Source organism: Cavia porcellus, unplaced genomic scaffold (genome assembly GCF_034190915.1).
Source record: "Cavia porcellus strain 051 isolate PalLab524CR breed Dunkin Hartley unplaced genomic scaffold, mCavPor4.1 scaffold_17, whole genome shotgun sequence".
NCBI lineage: Eukaryota > Metazoa > Chordata > Mammalia > Rodentia > Caviidae > Cavia > Cavia porcellus.
In genome coordinates, this window is record NW_026947500.1 from 70,427,787 (window position 1) to 70,440,796 (window position 13,010).

At 57.3% G+C, this 13,010-nt stretch overlaps 1 protein-coding gene across 2 annotated transcripts in view; it reads left to right on the forward strand.

Annotated features, from left to right (window-relative positions):
- Carm1 (coactivator associated arginine methyltransferase 1) overlaps positions 1-13,010 on the forward strand; it is a 33,951-nt gene that overhangs the window by 1,099 nt on the left and 19,842 nt on the right. The window lies entirely within an intron of this gene.

The following is a 13,010-nucleotide window of genomic DNA, read 5'->3' on the forward strand; positions in this document are numbered from 1 at the left end:
GGGAGCAGTCGGGTCACATGGGGTTCCCTCCACACCTTGACTGTCAAAATCCAGGCTAAAGGAGTGCATCTGTCCCCTATGTGTGACATCTTTAGGGGCTGGGACAGGGCTGGTCTTGAGCCAAATAAAGAGAAGGAAGTAGGGGCCTCTTCCCGCAGGGAAGGCCTGAGGATGGGGAGCTCAGGACCCGGTGTCCTAAGCAAGCCCATTCTTTTTTTTTTTTTTTTTTTTTTTTTTTTTTGTCTTTTTCATTTTTCTCGGTACCAGGGATCGAACTCACGACCGCCTGCTTGCAAGGCAGGTGCTTATGCCGCTGAGCTAAATCCCCAGCCCCAACAAGCCCATTCTTATGACCAACAGGAGGAGCATTTCCTGGGCTTTTTTTCAAAAGACTTCTAGGAGAGTTGGTTTTCTTCTTAAAATGAATTTTTAAAAAACATCTTAAGAGCATCTTGAAATTTATACGGTCCCCAAATACCCCCCTTCTCTTTCTGGGATTCTTAGTAGCTTGTTGCAGGAGACTTTTTTATTACATCCTGTGGTTTCTGTTTTGTTGGTAATCATGAGCACTGTCCGTCTGCCCCCAGCACCTCAAAAGATAAAGCAAGAAAATGATAATCATGAGTGTTAAGGGCATACACATGACTTCTGTGAGAGGTAGTTCGGAAATGGAAGAATTACAAAGAGGAGCAGTCCATATTTCTCAAAAGGAAATCCTCAGTTCTGGATAATATAGTCCTGGGGTGGGAAGTAATGTTCCTCCCTCTGTGCATAAGTAGCATTGGCGTGGGGTTAAGGGGTGGGCTCTGGAGGCAGCCAGCGCTGGGTGCATTAATTGCCCACAACTGCACTGTTACAGCCTTGGTGACTTTAAAGAGCAGGGCTGTGTTCTCTGTCAGCTCAGGAGTCAAGGTGTGGGCAGGGGCGCTGCTCCCTGGCCTCTTCCAGTACCCTTTGGCTCTGGTGCAGCACACTACAGTCTCTGACTTTGTCTTCGTGACATCTTTTTTGTGTGTGTCTGTTTTTTTTTCAGTACTGTACTAGGATTAACTCAGGGCTTTTGCACCAAAGTAATTTACCCACCCTTGTTATTATTATTTTTTGAGACAGATTCTCACTATGTAGTACACACTGGTGAATTCACAGTGAATCCTCCTGCCTCAGCCTTGCAGAGTGCTGGGATCACAGACCTATGTCAACATTTTTGGCTCTCTTTTTTTCTTTTTTATGACCCCGGAATTGGCTTTCGGGCATAGTCTCAATGCAGCTGTCATCATCCGGAGATCTGTAACTTAATTACTTGCCAAAGACTTACATTTCCAAATAAGGTCACCTTCCCTGAGTTGAAGGTTTAGGACTTCATGGACATAATCATTCTTGGGTCATGCTATGTAGGTTTGTCTTGCACCCAGTTTTTTTGCTAGTTGTAGGACGTGTGCCTCAGTTTCCCCAGGGGTAGAGGTAGGGAGTTGTCCTGTTGCCTTGGGCAGCCTTGCTTGCTCAATGACTGAGCACCTCTTTTTCTTTTTTGTTTTATTTTTGTATTGGGGATTCACACCAAACTACATCCCCAGTTAATTTTTTATCTTGAGACATACGTGTTTTTGCTAAGTGGCCTCATGGCAGTGGCAACTTCTTCCCTGGTGGGCTGGGGATGGCCTCAGGGTGGACCAGGATGCAGCTCTGTCCAAGGCCACACTGGCTTCTGTGTGGCTAGGACACAGCTGGAGAGGGGGACAGTGGATCTACTCTCAAGTGTGCCCCATGAGTGCTGAGGCCCAGGGCCAGAGTACGGGGCTGGACGTAGCTGATTAGAATGCAAGGCCGAGTCCTGGCACAGCTCCCAGAAGCTCAGGCCTTGCCCTGGACGGGCTTCCTTCCTGGGCTCAGGCTTTGCCCACCTGGCCTGCCGGGCTGGAGCTGGGGTGTCGGCACTCTACTGACCGTCCTGAGGCCTTGAGCTGTGTTTCCAGCCTGCAGAGCATGCATCTGTCCACACAGGAACTCAGTGGAGGCCTGGCCAGGACACAGGCACACATGCTCTGGAGCCCTGAGCACAGGTCATGGCCCAGAGGCCTCTGTGAGTAACACTGAGGACCCCAGACTTGGCCTTGAACAGCCATCTTGTCTGCCACTTCCCCTGCCCACGGCCTCAGTTTCGCTGGTACTGGGAATCATACCCCTTGGGGCCCAGAAGGTGGGTGAAGCTAATGAGTTGCATGGGCAGGTGGCCCGTATGCAGCAAGTGCTGGTTCTGTATAGTTACTGACAGTGCTATCACTGGGTCATAGAGAAGAGGTGGCTTTCCTCTGGCACACCCTGCTCCCCTGGATGCTGCAGTGGTTCTCAAGCCTCTGTCAATGGGAGACCTCGCCTTGACCTCTGCTTACCCCCATGGGAGCCTGGTCTGGTCACCATGCACAGAGCTGTCACCTTCTGCAACCCTCGGAGCCATGTGAAGTCACCCTGGCCTTTGTCCATGGGCCCGACTGCATGGCAGGCAGCGCCCAGCAGCAGGCGTTTCCCTGGGCAGAGGTGCAGGCCCTTTCACGGAAGCTTGGCACGGCCTGTGGCATTTGAGGACACAGGTGCCCTCCCTTGAAAGGAGGTGGCTCTTGGGGAAGCCTGGCAATGGCTGAGAAGAAACAGGTGGACTCAGCCTGGCGGTGTCCTTTTGGAGAGGATTGTGTCATTTTTCTTTCTTGGTCAGCGAAGTCCAGAGGGGCTCTGAACTCCTCGCCCCCTTGACAACAGAGAGACACCGCAGACAGGGGCTGCCATTCCTGGGCTGGATTTCACATCAGTGGGTGGTAAACAAGAGAGACAGGTGAGCAAAGGTTGGCTGCCCCAGTCGATCCTGCCTCCGTCCCACGGGGGACGCTTCTGACAGCTGGGTGTACAGCCCCTAGGACAACTCAGTGGCAGGCTGGGTGACAACTGAGACAGTTGGCACCTTCAGAAGGAGATTCATGTTTCATGGGTATCGCACATTGCCAAGGCCTGCTGGTATTTCTTGAGCACTTACTGTGTGCCAGGCTCTGCCCAACCTGTGTCAGTAGACCTGCGGGCTTGACCTCGGGGGCAGCAGTGGAAGGACAGTAGCAGTCCAGGCTGATTTTCATGCAACACAGAGCTGGGAAAGGTTTACATTTCTGAAGGGTGAAGGAAGAAAGTCCTCAAAGCTCTGGTGTTCCGTCTCCCCTGTGCCATTTCCTCCCTGGCCCTCATCAGAAGCGGCTTGCAAACCCCGGGGTAAGAGAGTGCAGCTGCAGGTGGAGAGGCGGTGGGGAGCTTGGTCCAGTCAACCGGAAGGCTCATCTTTGCTCCATTGTGACCGAGCGGTGTCCTGGTGGCTCAGGCCACTAAAGTCCGTTCCTTGGGTTGTGTGAGCCACTTGGCCTGCAAGTTGTGTTCCTGGTCCTTTAAAAATCCTGTGAAATGGGACTTCTGTCCCATTTTGCTGGTGGAAAAATAGGCAAAGGCTTGACCAGCTGAGATGACGTGGCACACAGCCAGCCAAGCTGGCCTTGGAGGTCAGGCCTGCCAGACATCCGCAAGGGAAGGTGGTCGGGACCCTCTGTGTCTGAATAACAGAAACGCAAATTAATAGTGGAAAAAAAGGATGGCATTTTTATGCACTCATGCATAATTTCAGAGGTTGGTAGTTGCTCAGGTCTCTAGGAGTCATGTGGAGGGTTGGGGGATTTCCAGGTTGTCCCCTCAAAAAACCACACCTAAAATGAGGTACTGTCACCATGGTTCAGCATGGCTGCTAGAGTCCAGCCATCACACCCTGAGTGTCAGACAGCGGGGTAAAGAAAAGGTTTGAGGAGGAAGGGAGCAAAGGGCACAGGCTTAGGAAGCTGGCCTAGGGCACTTCAGCCTTACAGGAATGCAGTTCCACTGCAGCTGCTAGCCTCGAAGGGCCTGGGAAATGTGGCCGTCAGCCTGGGCAGCATGTGCTCAGTTAAATTCAGGGCTGCTGTTTTTGTGGAGAGGGGACATATTGGTGGTTGCCTCGGTTGCAGTAGCTAAGATGTGGGGTTGGCCAGGACGTTTGTGGGTTTCAGAGAGGTGCTTCACTGGGTGCAGGGTGGACAGCCACCTGGCGTGGAGCATAGGGTCCCTGGGGTGGAGTGGAGGGACTGACGGGAAGCAGGCCAGGCCAGCGCCACCTTTCCTCTGTGCCCCTGTGCGCAGGCGTAGGGGGTCGAAGTAGGCTTTCTTTTTAGAAAAATTTATTGTTGTTGTTGTGAGACAAGCCTCACTAGGTAGTTCCAGCTGGCCTTGAACTCAGGAAGTCCTCCTGCCTCAGCCTGCCCAGTGCTGGAATTACAGGCGGGTGCCACCTCTGACCAGCTTGGGTTCCTGCACTTTTAAAACAAGATTGCACATCACAATTGGATGCGGTATTTTTGAAAGAGTAAAATGGCCAGTGACATGCGGCCTGTGTGTGCTGCCCCCTTCAGGAGGGCTGTGCTGCCCCATTTGGCGGAGGCCCCTCCCTGTTCACTGTCTGCCCCTTCCTCTCCCTCCTCCCTGTGTGTCAGCAGGGGAGTTTAGAGCCTAGGCCTCCGTTGGACAGGGAGAGCGCTACCCTTAAGACTAACCCCAGCCCCAGCCCTAGCCCGGCCCCCGCCTGGGTGTGGGCAAGGAGGCCAGCCTGGCTGCAGCTCTACTCCCCCCTCCCTCCGAAATCAAAAGTTCACAAACTGTGATTTATTTTTCCTTACTCATTTGGCAGCAGCTCGCGCCATCAGCGGTGAGCTGCCCCGTGTGGTTCCTTGCACTCTCCTCGTATGCAGTTTACTGTCCTGAGCCACGTTGGTTGCAGAGCTGGGCGTGGCTAGCAGTTCAGGGGGCTGCAGGGAGCAGCTGTGTTCTCCTCTCTCCCCTCACCCTGCCTTCCTTTTCGCCCTCAGTCCTGTGGATTGAGCCCAGCCCTTCCTTACTCTGTCTTTTGAGTTGTCCAGGCTGAGCTGGGCGCTGCGCTCCTCCCTTGGGCTCCCCAGAGTGCTGGGATTGCGGGTGTGCACCGTGCGTCTTCTCAGCCTGAAGAAGAGACGTCTGGACTGCGGCGGGCCTGGCTACTCAGGGACCCGCTGTGAGGCCAGGAGTGCAGTGAGCTGAGGGCCGCAGGCAGGCCTCTGCTCCTTAGCACCAGGCCTCTGCCACCCAGGCCTGCTGGATTTAAAGGTGGGGAGGCTCAGGAAACCCCTGTTGCAAGAATGGCCCCTCATTTTCTGACTCTGCCCAAGAGCTGGGGAGGGGGCGATTTTCCAAGACTGCTGGAGGAACAGCCACCTGGGGGTGGGGGGAGCTGGGTGGAGGCCGAGGCCTGGCTGGTGCAGCTGCAGCCTGGAGGCTCGGGAGGGCAGCAGACTGAAGTCAGTGCCCTTAATCTGTCGATGGATGCCTCTGGGAGTGTCCCACGAGCCCCCCAAATTACATATATAGCTGGGCATAGTCCGTGCCTGTAATTCTAGCTGCTCCGGAGGCTCAGGCTAGAGCGTCCTAAGTTTGGGTGCAGCCTGGACAATTCAGCGAGATGCTGTCTCCAGGAATCCATGGCCTGAGGCTGTAGCTCGGTGGTAGAGTATCCTGGATGGGACTGGCCCAGGCAGGGCTTCACAGAGATAGATGCGCACCTGTCTTTCACATCCGTGGGGATAGAGCCCAGAGCCGTGTGCGTTTGAGGCAAGTACTTTGCCATGGAAATGCATCAGGTCTGCGCTGGTGAGCAGCTCAGAAGTCAGTGCTAGGCGGGGCGTGGTGGCACACGCCTGTAATCCCAGCACTCAAAAGGCTGAGGCAGGAGGATTGCCGTGAGCTCAAGGTCAGGCTGGGCTACAAAGTGAATTCAAAGCCAGGCTGAACTATGTAATGAAATTCTGTCTCAAAAAGACCGGGGGTGGGGGAACAGTCAGTGGCTCTGGTGACCTCAGAGGACCCTCCAAGCTGCGTTTCCCTCCCTCCTTCCCCAGCTGGCCCTGGCCAGGATGTCCAGGCTGGCAGTGAGCCTGCTCGGTAGCTCAGCACAGCCTCGCCAGTGCTGGGCTTACATGTGTGTGTCGGCGTGCCTGGACAAGAGAAGGTTTTCAGTGCTTTGCGTGAGTGTGGAGGGCTCGTGAGACAGAGTGCAGGGGGCTGGGGGGGCTCGCCTGGCCCTGTGCTCGGCTCTCCCCCAGGATGTCTGAGTGTGGGCCCTGCTCGTCCAGCTGCCAGCAGTCAGCAGAGACTCTCAGAGCATCTCCCCCTCGCATGTGGCCTCTCGGGGCCAGGGGATGTGGTAACGCCCAAGGCACACGCAGTCTCCACTTCAGGTCTGCGTCACTTAGGGTCAGTTGTTCTCCTCAGCAGGGCTGGGGAGGCCTGAGCTGCCCCACTCAGGAGGAGTGTTAAAGTGGGGTGCAGAGGAGCAGGCAAAGCAGGAGGCATGTGCCAAGTCCTGGCCCCGCTTTTCAGCGCACCTGTGACCGTTCAGGCTGTGCCTCAGTTTCCTTGGCTATGGACAGGGTCTGAGCAGCACCCATCTTAGATGATGGCTGTGAGTGGGGTGCTGACAGAGGTCAGGCACTTAAAATAGCAGCTGGCACACGGCCCCGTGCCAGCAGACATGAAGACCTGCTCCAGGAGTGACCTCGCGAGCTGGCGTGGGCAAGGGTAGCAGGGTGAGTAGTGGCGTACGTTCTGTGAGTAACGGGAGGAGGCGATGCCCCAACTGTGCCACTGTCCTTTCCCAGTGACCCTCGGGATGGGCCTCTGCGTCCCTAACACACAGCTTCCTTGTCGTGCAGAAGTGTCAGCAGGAGGGTCGCTGACCGGGTGGCCTTGGCCAGGGTAAACACCTGAGCTTGCACAGCCCTGTGAGTCACACACAGCAGGTGGGCAGCCTGCTTGGCACCATCTGGCTGGCACCTTCGCCCTCCCCTCCTGGGCCGTGCTGCCCTCTGTGCCCAGGAGCTGCTGGAGGCCTCAAACCGGCTGCAGGCCATTCCCTGGGCCTGACGTGGTGTTGCTGAGGGACCCGGTTCTTTCTGTTCATTCTCTCTGTGACCTGGAGGGGCCGAGGCTCTGGGTAACTCAGGAGGTGATGGAGCAGTGTCCCTGGGCTCAGTCCCACCAGTGGCCCACAAGGGATGCCTTCACCCTCTGGACCTGCTTCCCTTGTCGCCCTTTGGGGACCTCCCCGGGATGCTCTGCCCTTCAGAGTCCCCACAACCTGGCAGGTCAAAGCTCCAAGCATCTGTCAGTCTGCTCACAGGAGCCCGCGCTCAGGGCCGGGCTGTGGCCGAGGGCTGAGCGCCTGCCCAGCACGCCCGAGGGCCTTGGTCCCATCTCCTGCACCTACAGAGAGGAGTTAAAATTTTTTTTAAAGAAAAGAAACTCCAGCCAGGGATTTAGCTCAGTGGCACAAGCACCTGCCTGTCAAGTGGGAGGTTATGAGTTCGACTCCTAGTACAAAAAAAAAAAAAAAGAAAAGAAACTCCAGTACCTGCCTGCGCTGTGGACACTGCAGGGCTTTGGTTTCTGCTCCCGCCTTTCCCACTTTGGGGCTCCAGTGCCTGCGGCTGCGTAGCCACAGCTCGGACCTCTGGTGGATGCGTCTGATGGCCCAGACTCCCACCACCACGGTTCCCGTAACTGGCTTGACGAGGCAGACGGAGGACTGTAGAAGCCAGGCCAAGCTGGTCGGGTCCAGAGAGCCTGTGAGCTTCTCCTCTCCTGCGCTTCTCTGTTTCTTATTTCACTGCTGTTGAAGCAGCATAAGCAGACGCCTGGGCCTTAGGTGACCTTTTTAGGGTGAGCACTGGCCATGGAACCCAGTGCCTTTTTGCACTGAGCTATGTGCTCAGCCTTTTTGTTTGTTCATTTTTATGGTAACAGGGATCGAACTGGCGACCTTGTGCTTCCCAGGCAGTAATCCTCAGCTTTTTGTTTGTTTTGAGTTTTGAGGTAGGGTAGCTGAATTGTTCAGTTGTCCATGCTGACCTTGAATTTGTGATCCTCCTGCCTCAGCCTCCCGGAGTAGAATGACTATAAGCACGTGCCCCTGCACCCGGCTGCTTAGATGTCCTTACTCAGACTGTCCGACAGTCTAGGGTGCCCCCGGGGGGGACATTCTTGCAAACAGGTTCAGGCTACGCCTGCCTCCCCCTTTATTCTACGTTTTTGCCTGTCTTTCTTTCCTTTTCTTTCTTTTTTTCCTCATGCTGCTGGGATTGAATGCCTGTCTCTTTAAAGCAATTCATTGCCCATAGCAGTGGCTTGGGCCTGGGGCTTGGGCTTTTTTCCTTAACCTTCCTGGCAGGTCGCCCTGTCTGCTCACTCTGCTGAGTCCCCAGAGATGGGCTGTATCTCAACAAGCATGTTACACATGCCAGGGTGCAGTGGGTTTCTGTGTGGCAGTGTCCGAGACGCTGGTGTCCATGAGGCAGGGCAAGGCCCCCAGCCGCTCACAGGCCAAGAGGACCCTTCTAGAGAATTCACACATTCCCCACAGCTGTGGGGCGCTGTGACCCAGACTTTGGCTTGGGTCCCTGGCTGAAGCCCTCAGGAGGGAGATGACAGCACTTTGCCCAGACCATTCCTGGGCACCCACGCCCGTGCTCCCAGGCACTTCAGGCCTCACCACCCCAAGGTGGCGCTTCCCGGGAATGGCCAGCATGCCCTCAGCCCGCTCCAGACTCCGCACATCTGTGCACGTGCTGGCCATCGGGCCTCCTTGGAGGTTGGCAGCCTCAGGGGAGCCTCTGTAGCCACAACTCCCTGGTTCGAGTTTACAAATGAGGAGTGGGCTGGGGCCTTGCTCAGTCCTAGAGAAAGGACGGACTTCAGTCCGTAAGTGAGGGACCGGAGGCGGTTGAGACGGGAACCCAGGCTTGTGATGGTTCCTGGCCTCGGGGCCATGCAAGTCAGGTGAGCTCGGGGCCTGGAGGAGGGGCCTGCCCGAGCTCGGTCCTCGCCCTGGGTCACCGCGCTGGCCAGGCCGACTCTTCTTGGTTTCCCATCCTTGCAAATCCAGCCTCAGGCAGCATGGCTCCCTCTGGCCTGTGTCACATCTGGAGTCACATCGGTGAGGCAGCCCTCCTGACTCAGACTACGCTGCTTTCTCAGCTGAGGACAGTCCCTGGCTCCTGGGGATCCGGAGGTCTTCCTGCAGCCATGCAGCCCAGGACTGACTTTTTGTCCTCTGGTCCTGGGGTCCGAGCCCATCTTCCAGGGTGGGCCTGGGCAAGTGGGCTCAGGGCTGCCGCGGGCCACTCTGGCCCCGCCTGACTCCCCAGTGCTCCCAGCAGCCCTCCTCCCACCCCAGCCTCCCAGGGAGCTCCTGTGGTGTCACAGGCTGGTTAGCCCCTCCTGAGCCCTCCGGCCGCCAGCCAGGCTCCATCACTGCCCTGTTGGGGGAAGCCCTGGGCTCTGTGTCACTCTGTGTCCCAGGTATCCCAAGCACAGCCCTCAGAGCCTTCCCAGCTGGACTACTGTATCCCTGTGGCTGGGATGGATTCCGGCTTGCCTTGGGCCAGCTGCTGGGTCCCCAGGCTGAGAACAGGGCTCGGGGGGCCTGAGGTGTTGGGAGCCTTGGCCAGAGCTCTGTGCAGCCAGTGCCTGTGAGGGCAGCCTGGCGCTCCATAAATCACAGTTTCAAAGTCTGCGGAGAAGAAAGGCCAGGCCTGGGGGGTGGGGGGAGCCAGCGGCGGGTTTTGTTGCCTGGGCCCCTTTTGTTCATAATTATCTGCTAAGCTGCACATTTTGGTGGCCACAGAGCCCAGGGGCACATCTGCCATCCCTTTTGGAGCCCGCCAAGCCGGGCCTGGCAGCAGCTGATTAACATGGAAGGGAGGCTATTTGCATGTAATCGTCCCAAGTGTTCCTTTCAGAACCGCCAGGACCTTTCTTTGTCTAGTGCTTGTATTCTGGGGTCTCCCTTGCACAGGCCTCCGGGGGAACCTTCAGGCTCTAGTGGACCAGCCCTTTGAAGGCTTCCCCTAGCGCCTCCCAGCCTCTGACCTGAAGCTACTTGCTGGTTTCTGAGGTTCGGGGTGCCCCCTCCAGCCCACAGTCACCCCATGGCAGCCTGGCCTTAGCGTAGCAGTCCCCTTCACCCAGGCTTGGCAGGAGAGGGGGATGGGGATGCCCGCAGGAACCCTGGAGGAGGCCGACACTGTGCTGTCACTCGGTGGTTTCAGGATTGCTTCCCACCTCTGGGAGCCTCACTTCTCGGGCCTCCCTGAAATGGATCTCTTTTTAACTCTGTGAGTTGCCCAGAAATTGGCAGCCCTGGACACGCAGCAGCGGCCCCTGGGGGCTAGCAGAGGTGGCTCTTTGTTACTACATTTTTAGCTCAGTAAAGGTGAATACGCCCAAGCCCTCCGCCTCCCAGCCCTGCCTCAGGAAGGCAGACCCTGGGTGGCCACCCTGGACCTCTCCCTTGGAGATAGTCTGTGCACGGGGTTGGGGGCTCCTGGGGCATTTTGAAAGGGCCTGTCACCTGTGACAAAGTGAAGAATAAAGAGCTTGGGGTACACTCAGTGGTGGAGCATGTCTCCCCATGCACACACACACACACAAAGGCTCCCCAGGATCCAGGTCTTGTGTGTGAGCCTGTTCTGTCAGTCCTGTGGCAGATGGCCTTTCTCTGCTGTGAGAGTGGACCTCCAGAGGCTTCCAGGCCACTAGGGGAAGGGCCAGATGCCTGGCCTGGGCCTGCCTCGTCCTTCTGTCCAGGGCTGCTCTGGTCTTCCTGCTGTGGCCTGGGTATGCCATAGGGACCTGGGGGCTGAGAGCTGGTTCAGTGCCAGCACCAGGCCAGCCTTAAGCCGTGGGCACCGAGTGTGTCCATCTTCACAACAGCGGCCTGTTTGTCTTTTTCTAGATAGAGCTGAGGTTGGTGGGGGTGGGGAGAGTCCTCAGGTGTAGGGCTGGGACCCTGCAGCAGCAGCTGGGTCTGACTACATCCAAGGCCAGGCTGCCCTGGCAGCTCCGCCTGGCCTTGGCCTTCAGGCAGGGGAGAAGGCTTTCCAGGTGAGGGCTGCCTGCAGTGCAGGCCGGAGCCCGAGCCCGCCGCCTGGGGACAGCCTTGCTCTGGGAGGCAGTGCCCACCCCTCTGCAGCTGGTTCTGTTCCCGCCTCCCTCCCCCACCAGCAGGGTCCTAAGGGTGGCTGAAGCCCCCCCCCCAGGCCTGCCTCCTTCAGGAAGGGCCAGCATGGCTGTGGTGGACACAGGCCGCCCCCAGCGCGGAGACTGCTTTTTGTCTGGTTATCTCCAGTGTACAGGGCAGAAAGTCAGCCCCAGGAGGGTGTGACTGTGAAGCCAGCGGCTCTTCCCGGCACTGCAGCAGCTTTCCCTTCGGATTTTCACGCGAAATCTCTCCTCCGTGCTTAAAGTTACACACCCTCAGACAGCGGGCAGGGGGCTGCAGAGGGAAAGGGCGCCCTTCCCAGAAGCAGCCTCTGGAGTCAGGCATTGTTTCTACCCAGCCCTCCCCCTGCTCCTGGGCCCCTCGTGTGTTTTGAGCCTGTGGTGTGTGTGCTTTGCCCATTTTCCCTCAGCAGCGTCTACAGATTGAAAGTGATTTCATGGACTCAGGAGGCTGAGGTAGGAGGGTTGCTATAAGTTCGAGGCTAGCCTGAGGTACATAATGAGTCGAAGGCCAGCCTGAAGTAGATAGTAGACTCTGCCTCAAAAACCAAAAATAAATAAATTAATTAAAGAAACAAAGTCAAAGTGACTTGGTAGCGGATTTGGATGAGTTGCCCTCAAAGAGTCACCCCGACTTGGTGCTGAGTTGTGCCAGGGGTGGTGTGGATCAGAGCCCTTGGGAGCTGCAGCTGTGGGCTCCCTTGCCTGGGTGCCTGGGGGAGGGGCTGCGATTACCCAGGGGCAGGGCGGGCCAGAGGAGGCCAGGCGACCCCGCAGCAGGATGACAGCAGCTGCTCTAGGGTGGTGCAGAGCCCCGGCTCGGGTTAGCACAGAGAGGAGGCCTGGGGGGTTAGGATCCAGGCTGGGAGTCTGCTGTCCACTGGGCTGACCTGGTCAGTGCCGTTCATTAGCACCGTGCTCATGGGCTGTTCACAGGGCCAGGATTCAGGCGCCAGGGTCTCGGAGGCTCCTGAGGCTGCGTGATGGCAGCTGCCCCCTCCTCTGACCTAACCCCATGCGAGTTGTGTCCTGTCCTTGTGTGTCAGGGTCACCATTGCACAGAGGAAGAAACTGAGGCCCAGGGCCACGCAGCGGGAGGCCTGAGGCTGAGTAGGCTCAGGAAGGTAGCTGCTGAGTGGCAGGGTCACATCCCCTTTACCTGACTCTTCTCGCTGGGGAATGTTTTCTTCCAGGAGGGGAAGAGCTAGGCTTTATTTCGAAGTAGGAGGGTTTTTAACAAAAGACCCTCTCATCTCTTGAGCTCACGGTTTGGGCCAGCGTCCTCTGTGCCCTTCTCCACAGGTCTGCCGAGACAGACAGCTTTAATTATTCCTGTGTGGTGGCGGTGGCACTGTCCTTTTCTTCTGTTTTTGGTACTGGGGATTGAACACACAGCCTCGCCAGACAGATGCTTATGCCACTGAGCTAAATTCCCAGCCTCGTTTTGTTTTGCTTTTGAGGCAGGGTCTCGCAGTGCAGTTTAGACTGGCCCCAACTCCCAGGACCCTCCTGTCTCGGCCTCCCTGGTAGGCTGGGATTACAGGTGTGCACCAGCGTGCCCTGATGGCGAGCAGGGCCCCGGGTTGGGGTGCTTTTGTTCCCCCTGAGCTTTTCCTTGCTCCGATTGTGTAGAGATGGGGGTTCTGCAGGAGGAGACAGCTTCCCTCAAGCGTTGTGCCCTGTTCGCTGGGTCCCTGTGGGCCTCGCCTGCCCGCAGTGGGGCGCTGAGGACCCTGCCTGTTGCACTGCGCCCCCGAAGCCTGGGGAAGGAGAGCTGGAACTGCAGGAGGCCTCACTGCGCTGCTCCGCGTCCTGGCAGCACCCAGCCGGTCAGCAGCCAGCAGCCGTGCCGCCCACAGGCTGCATTT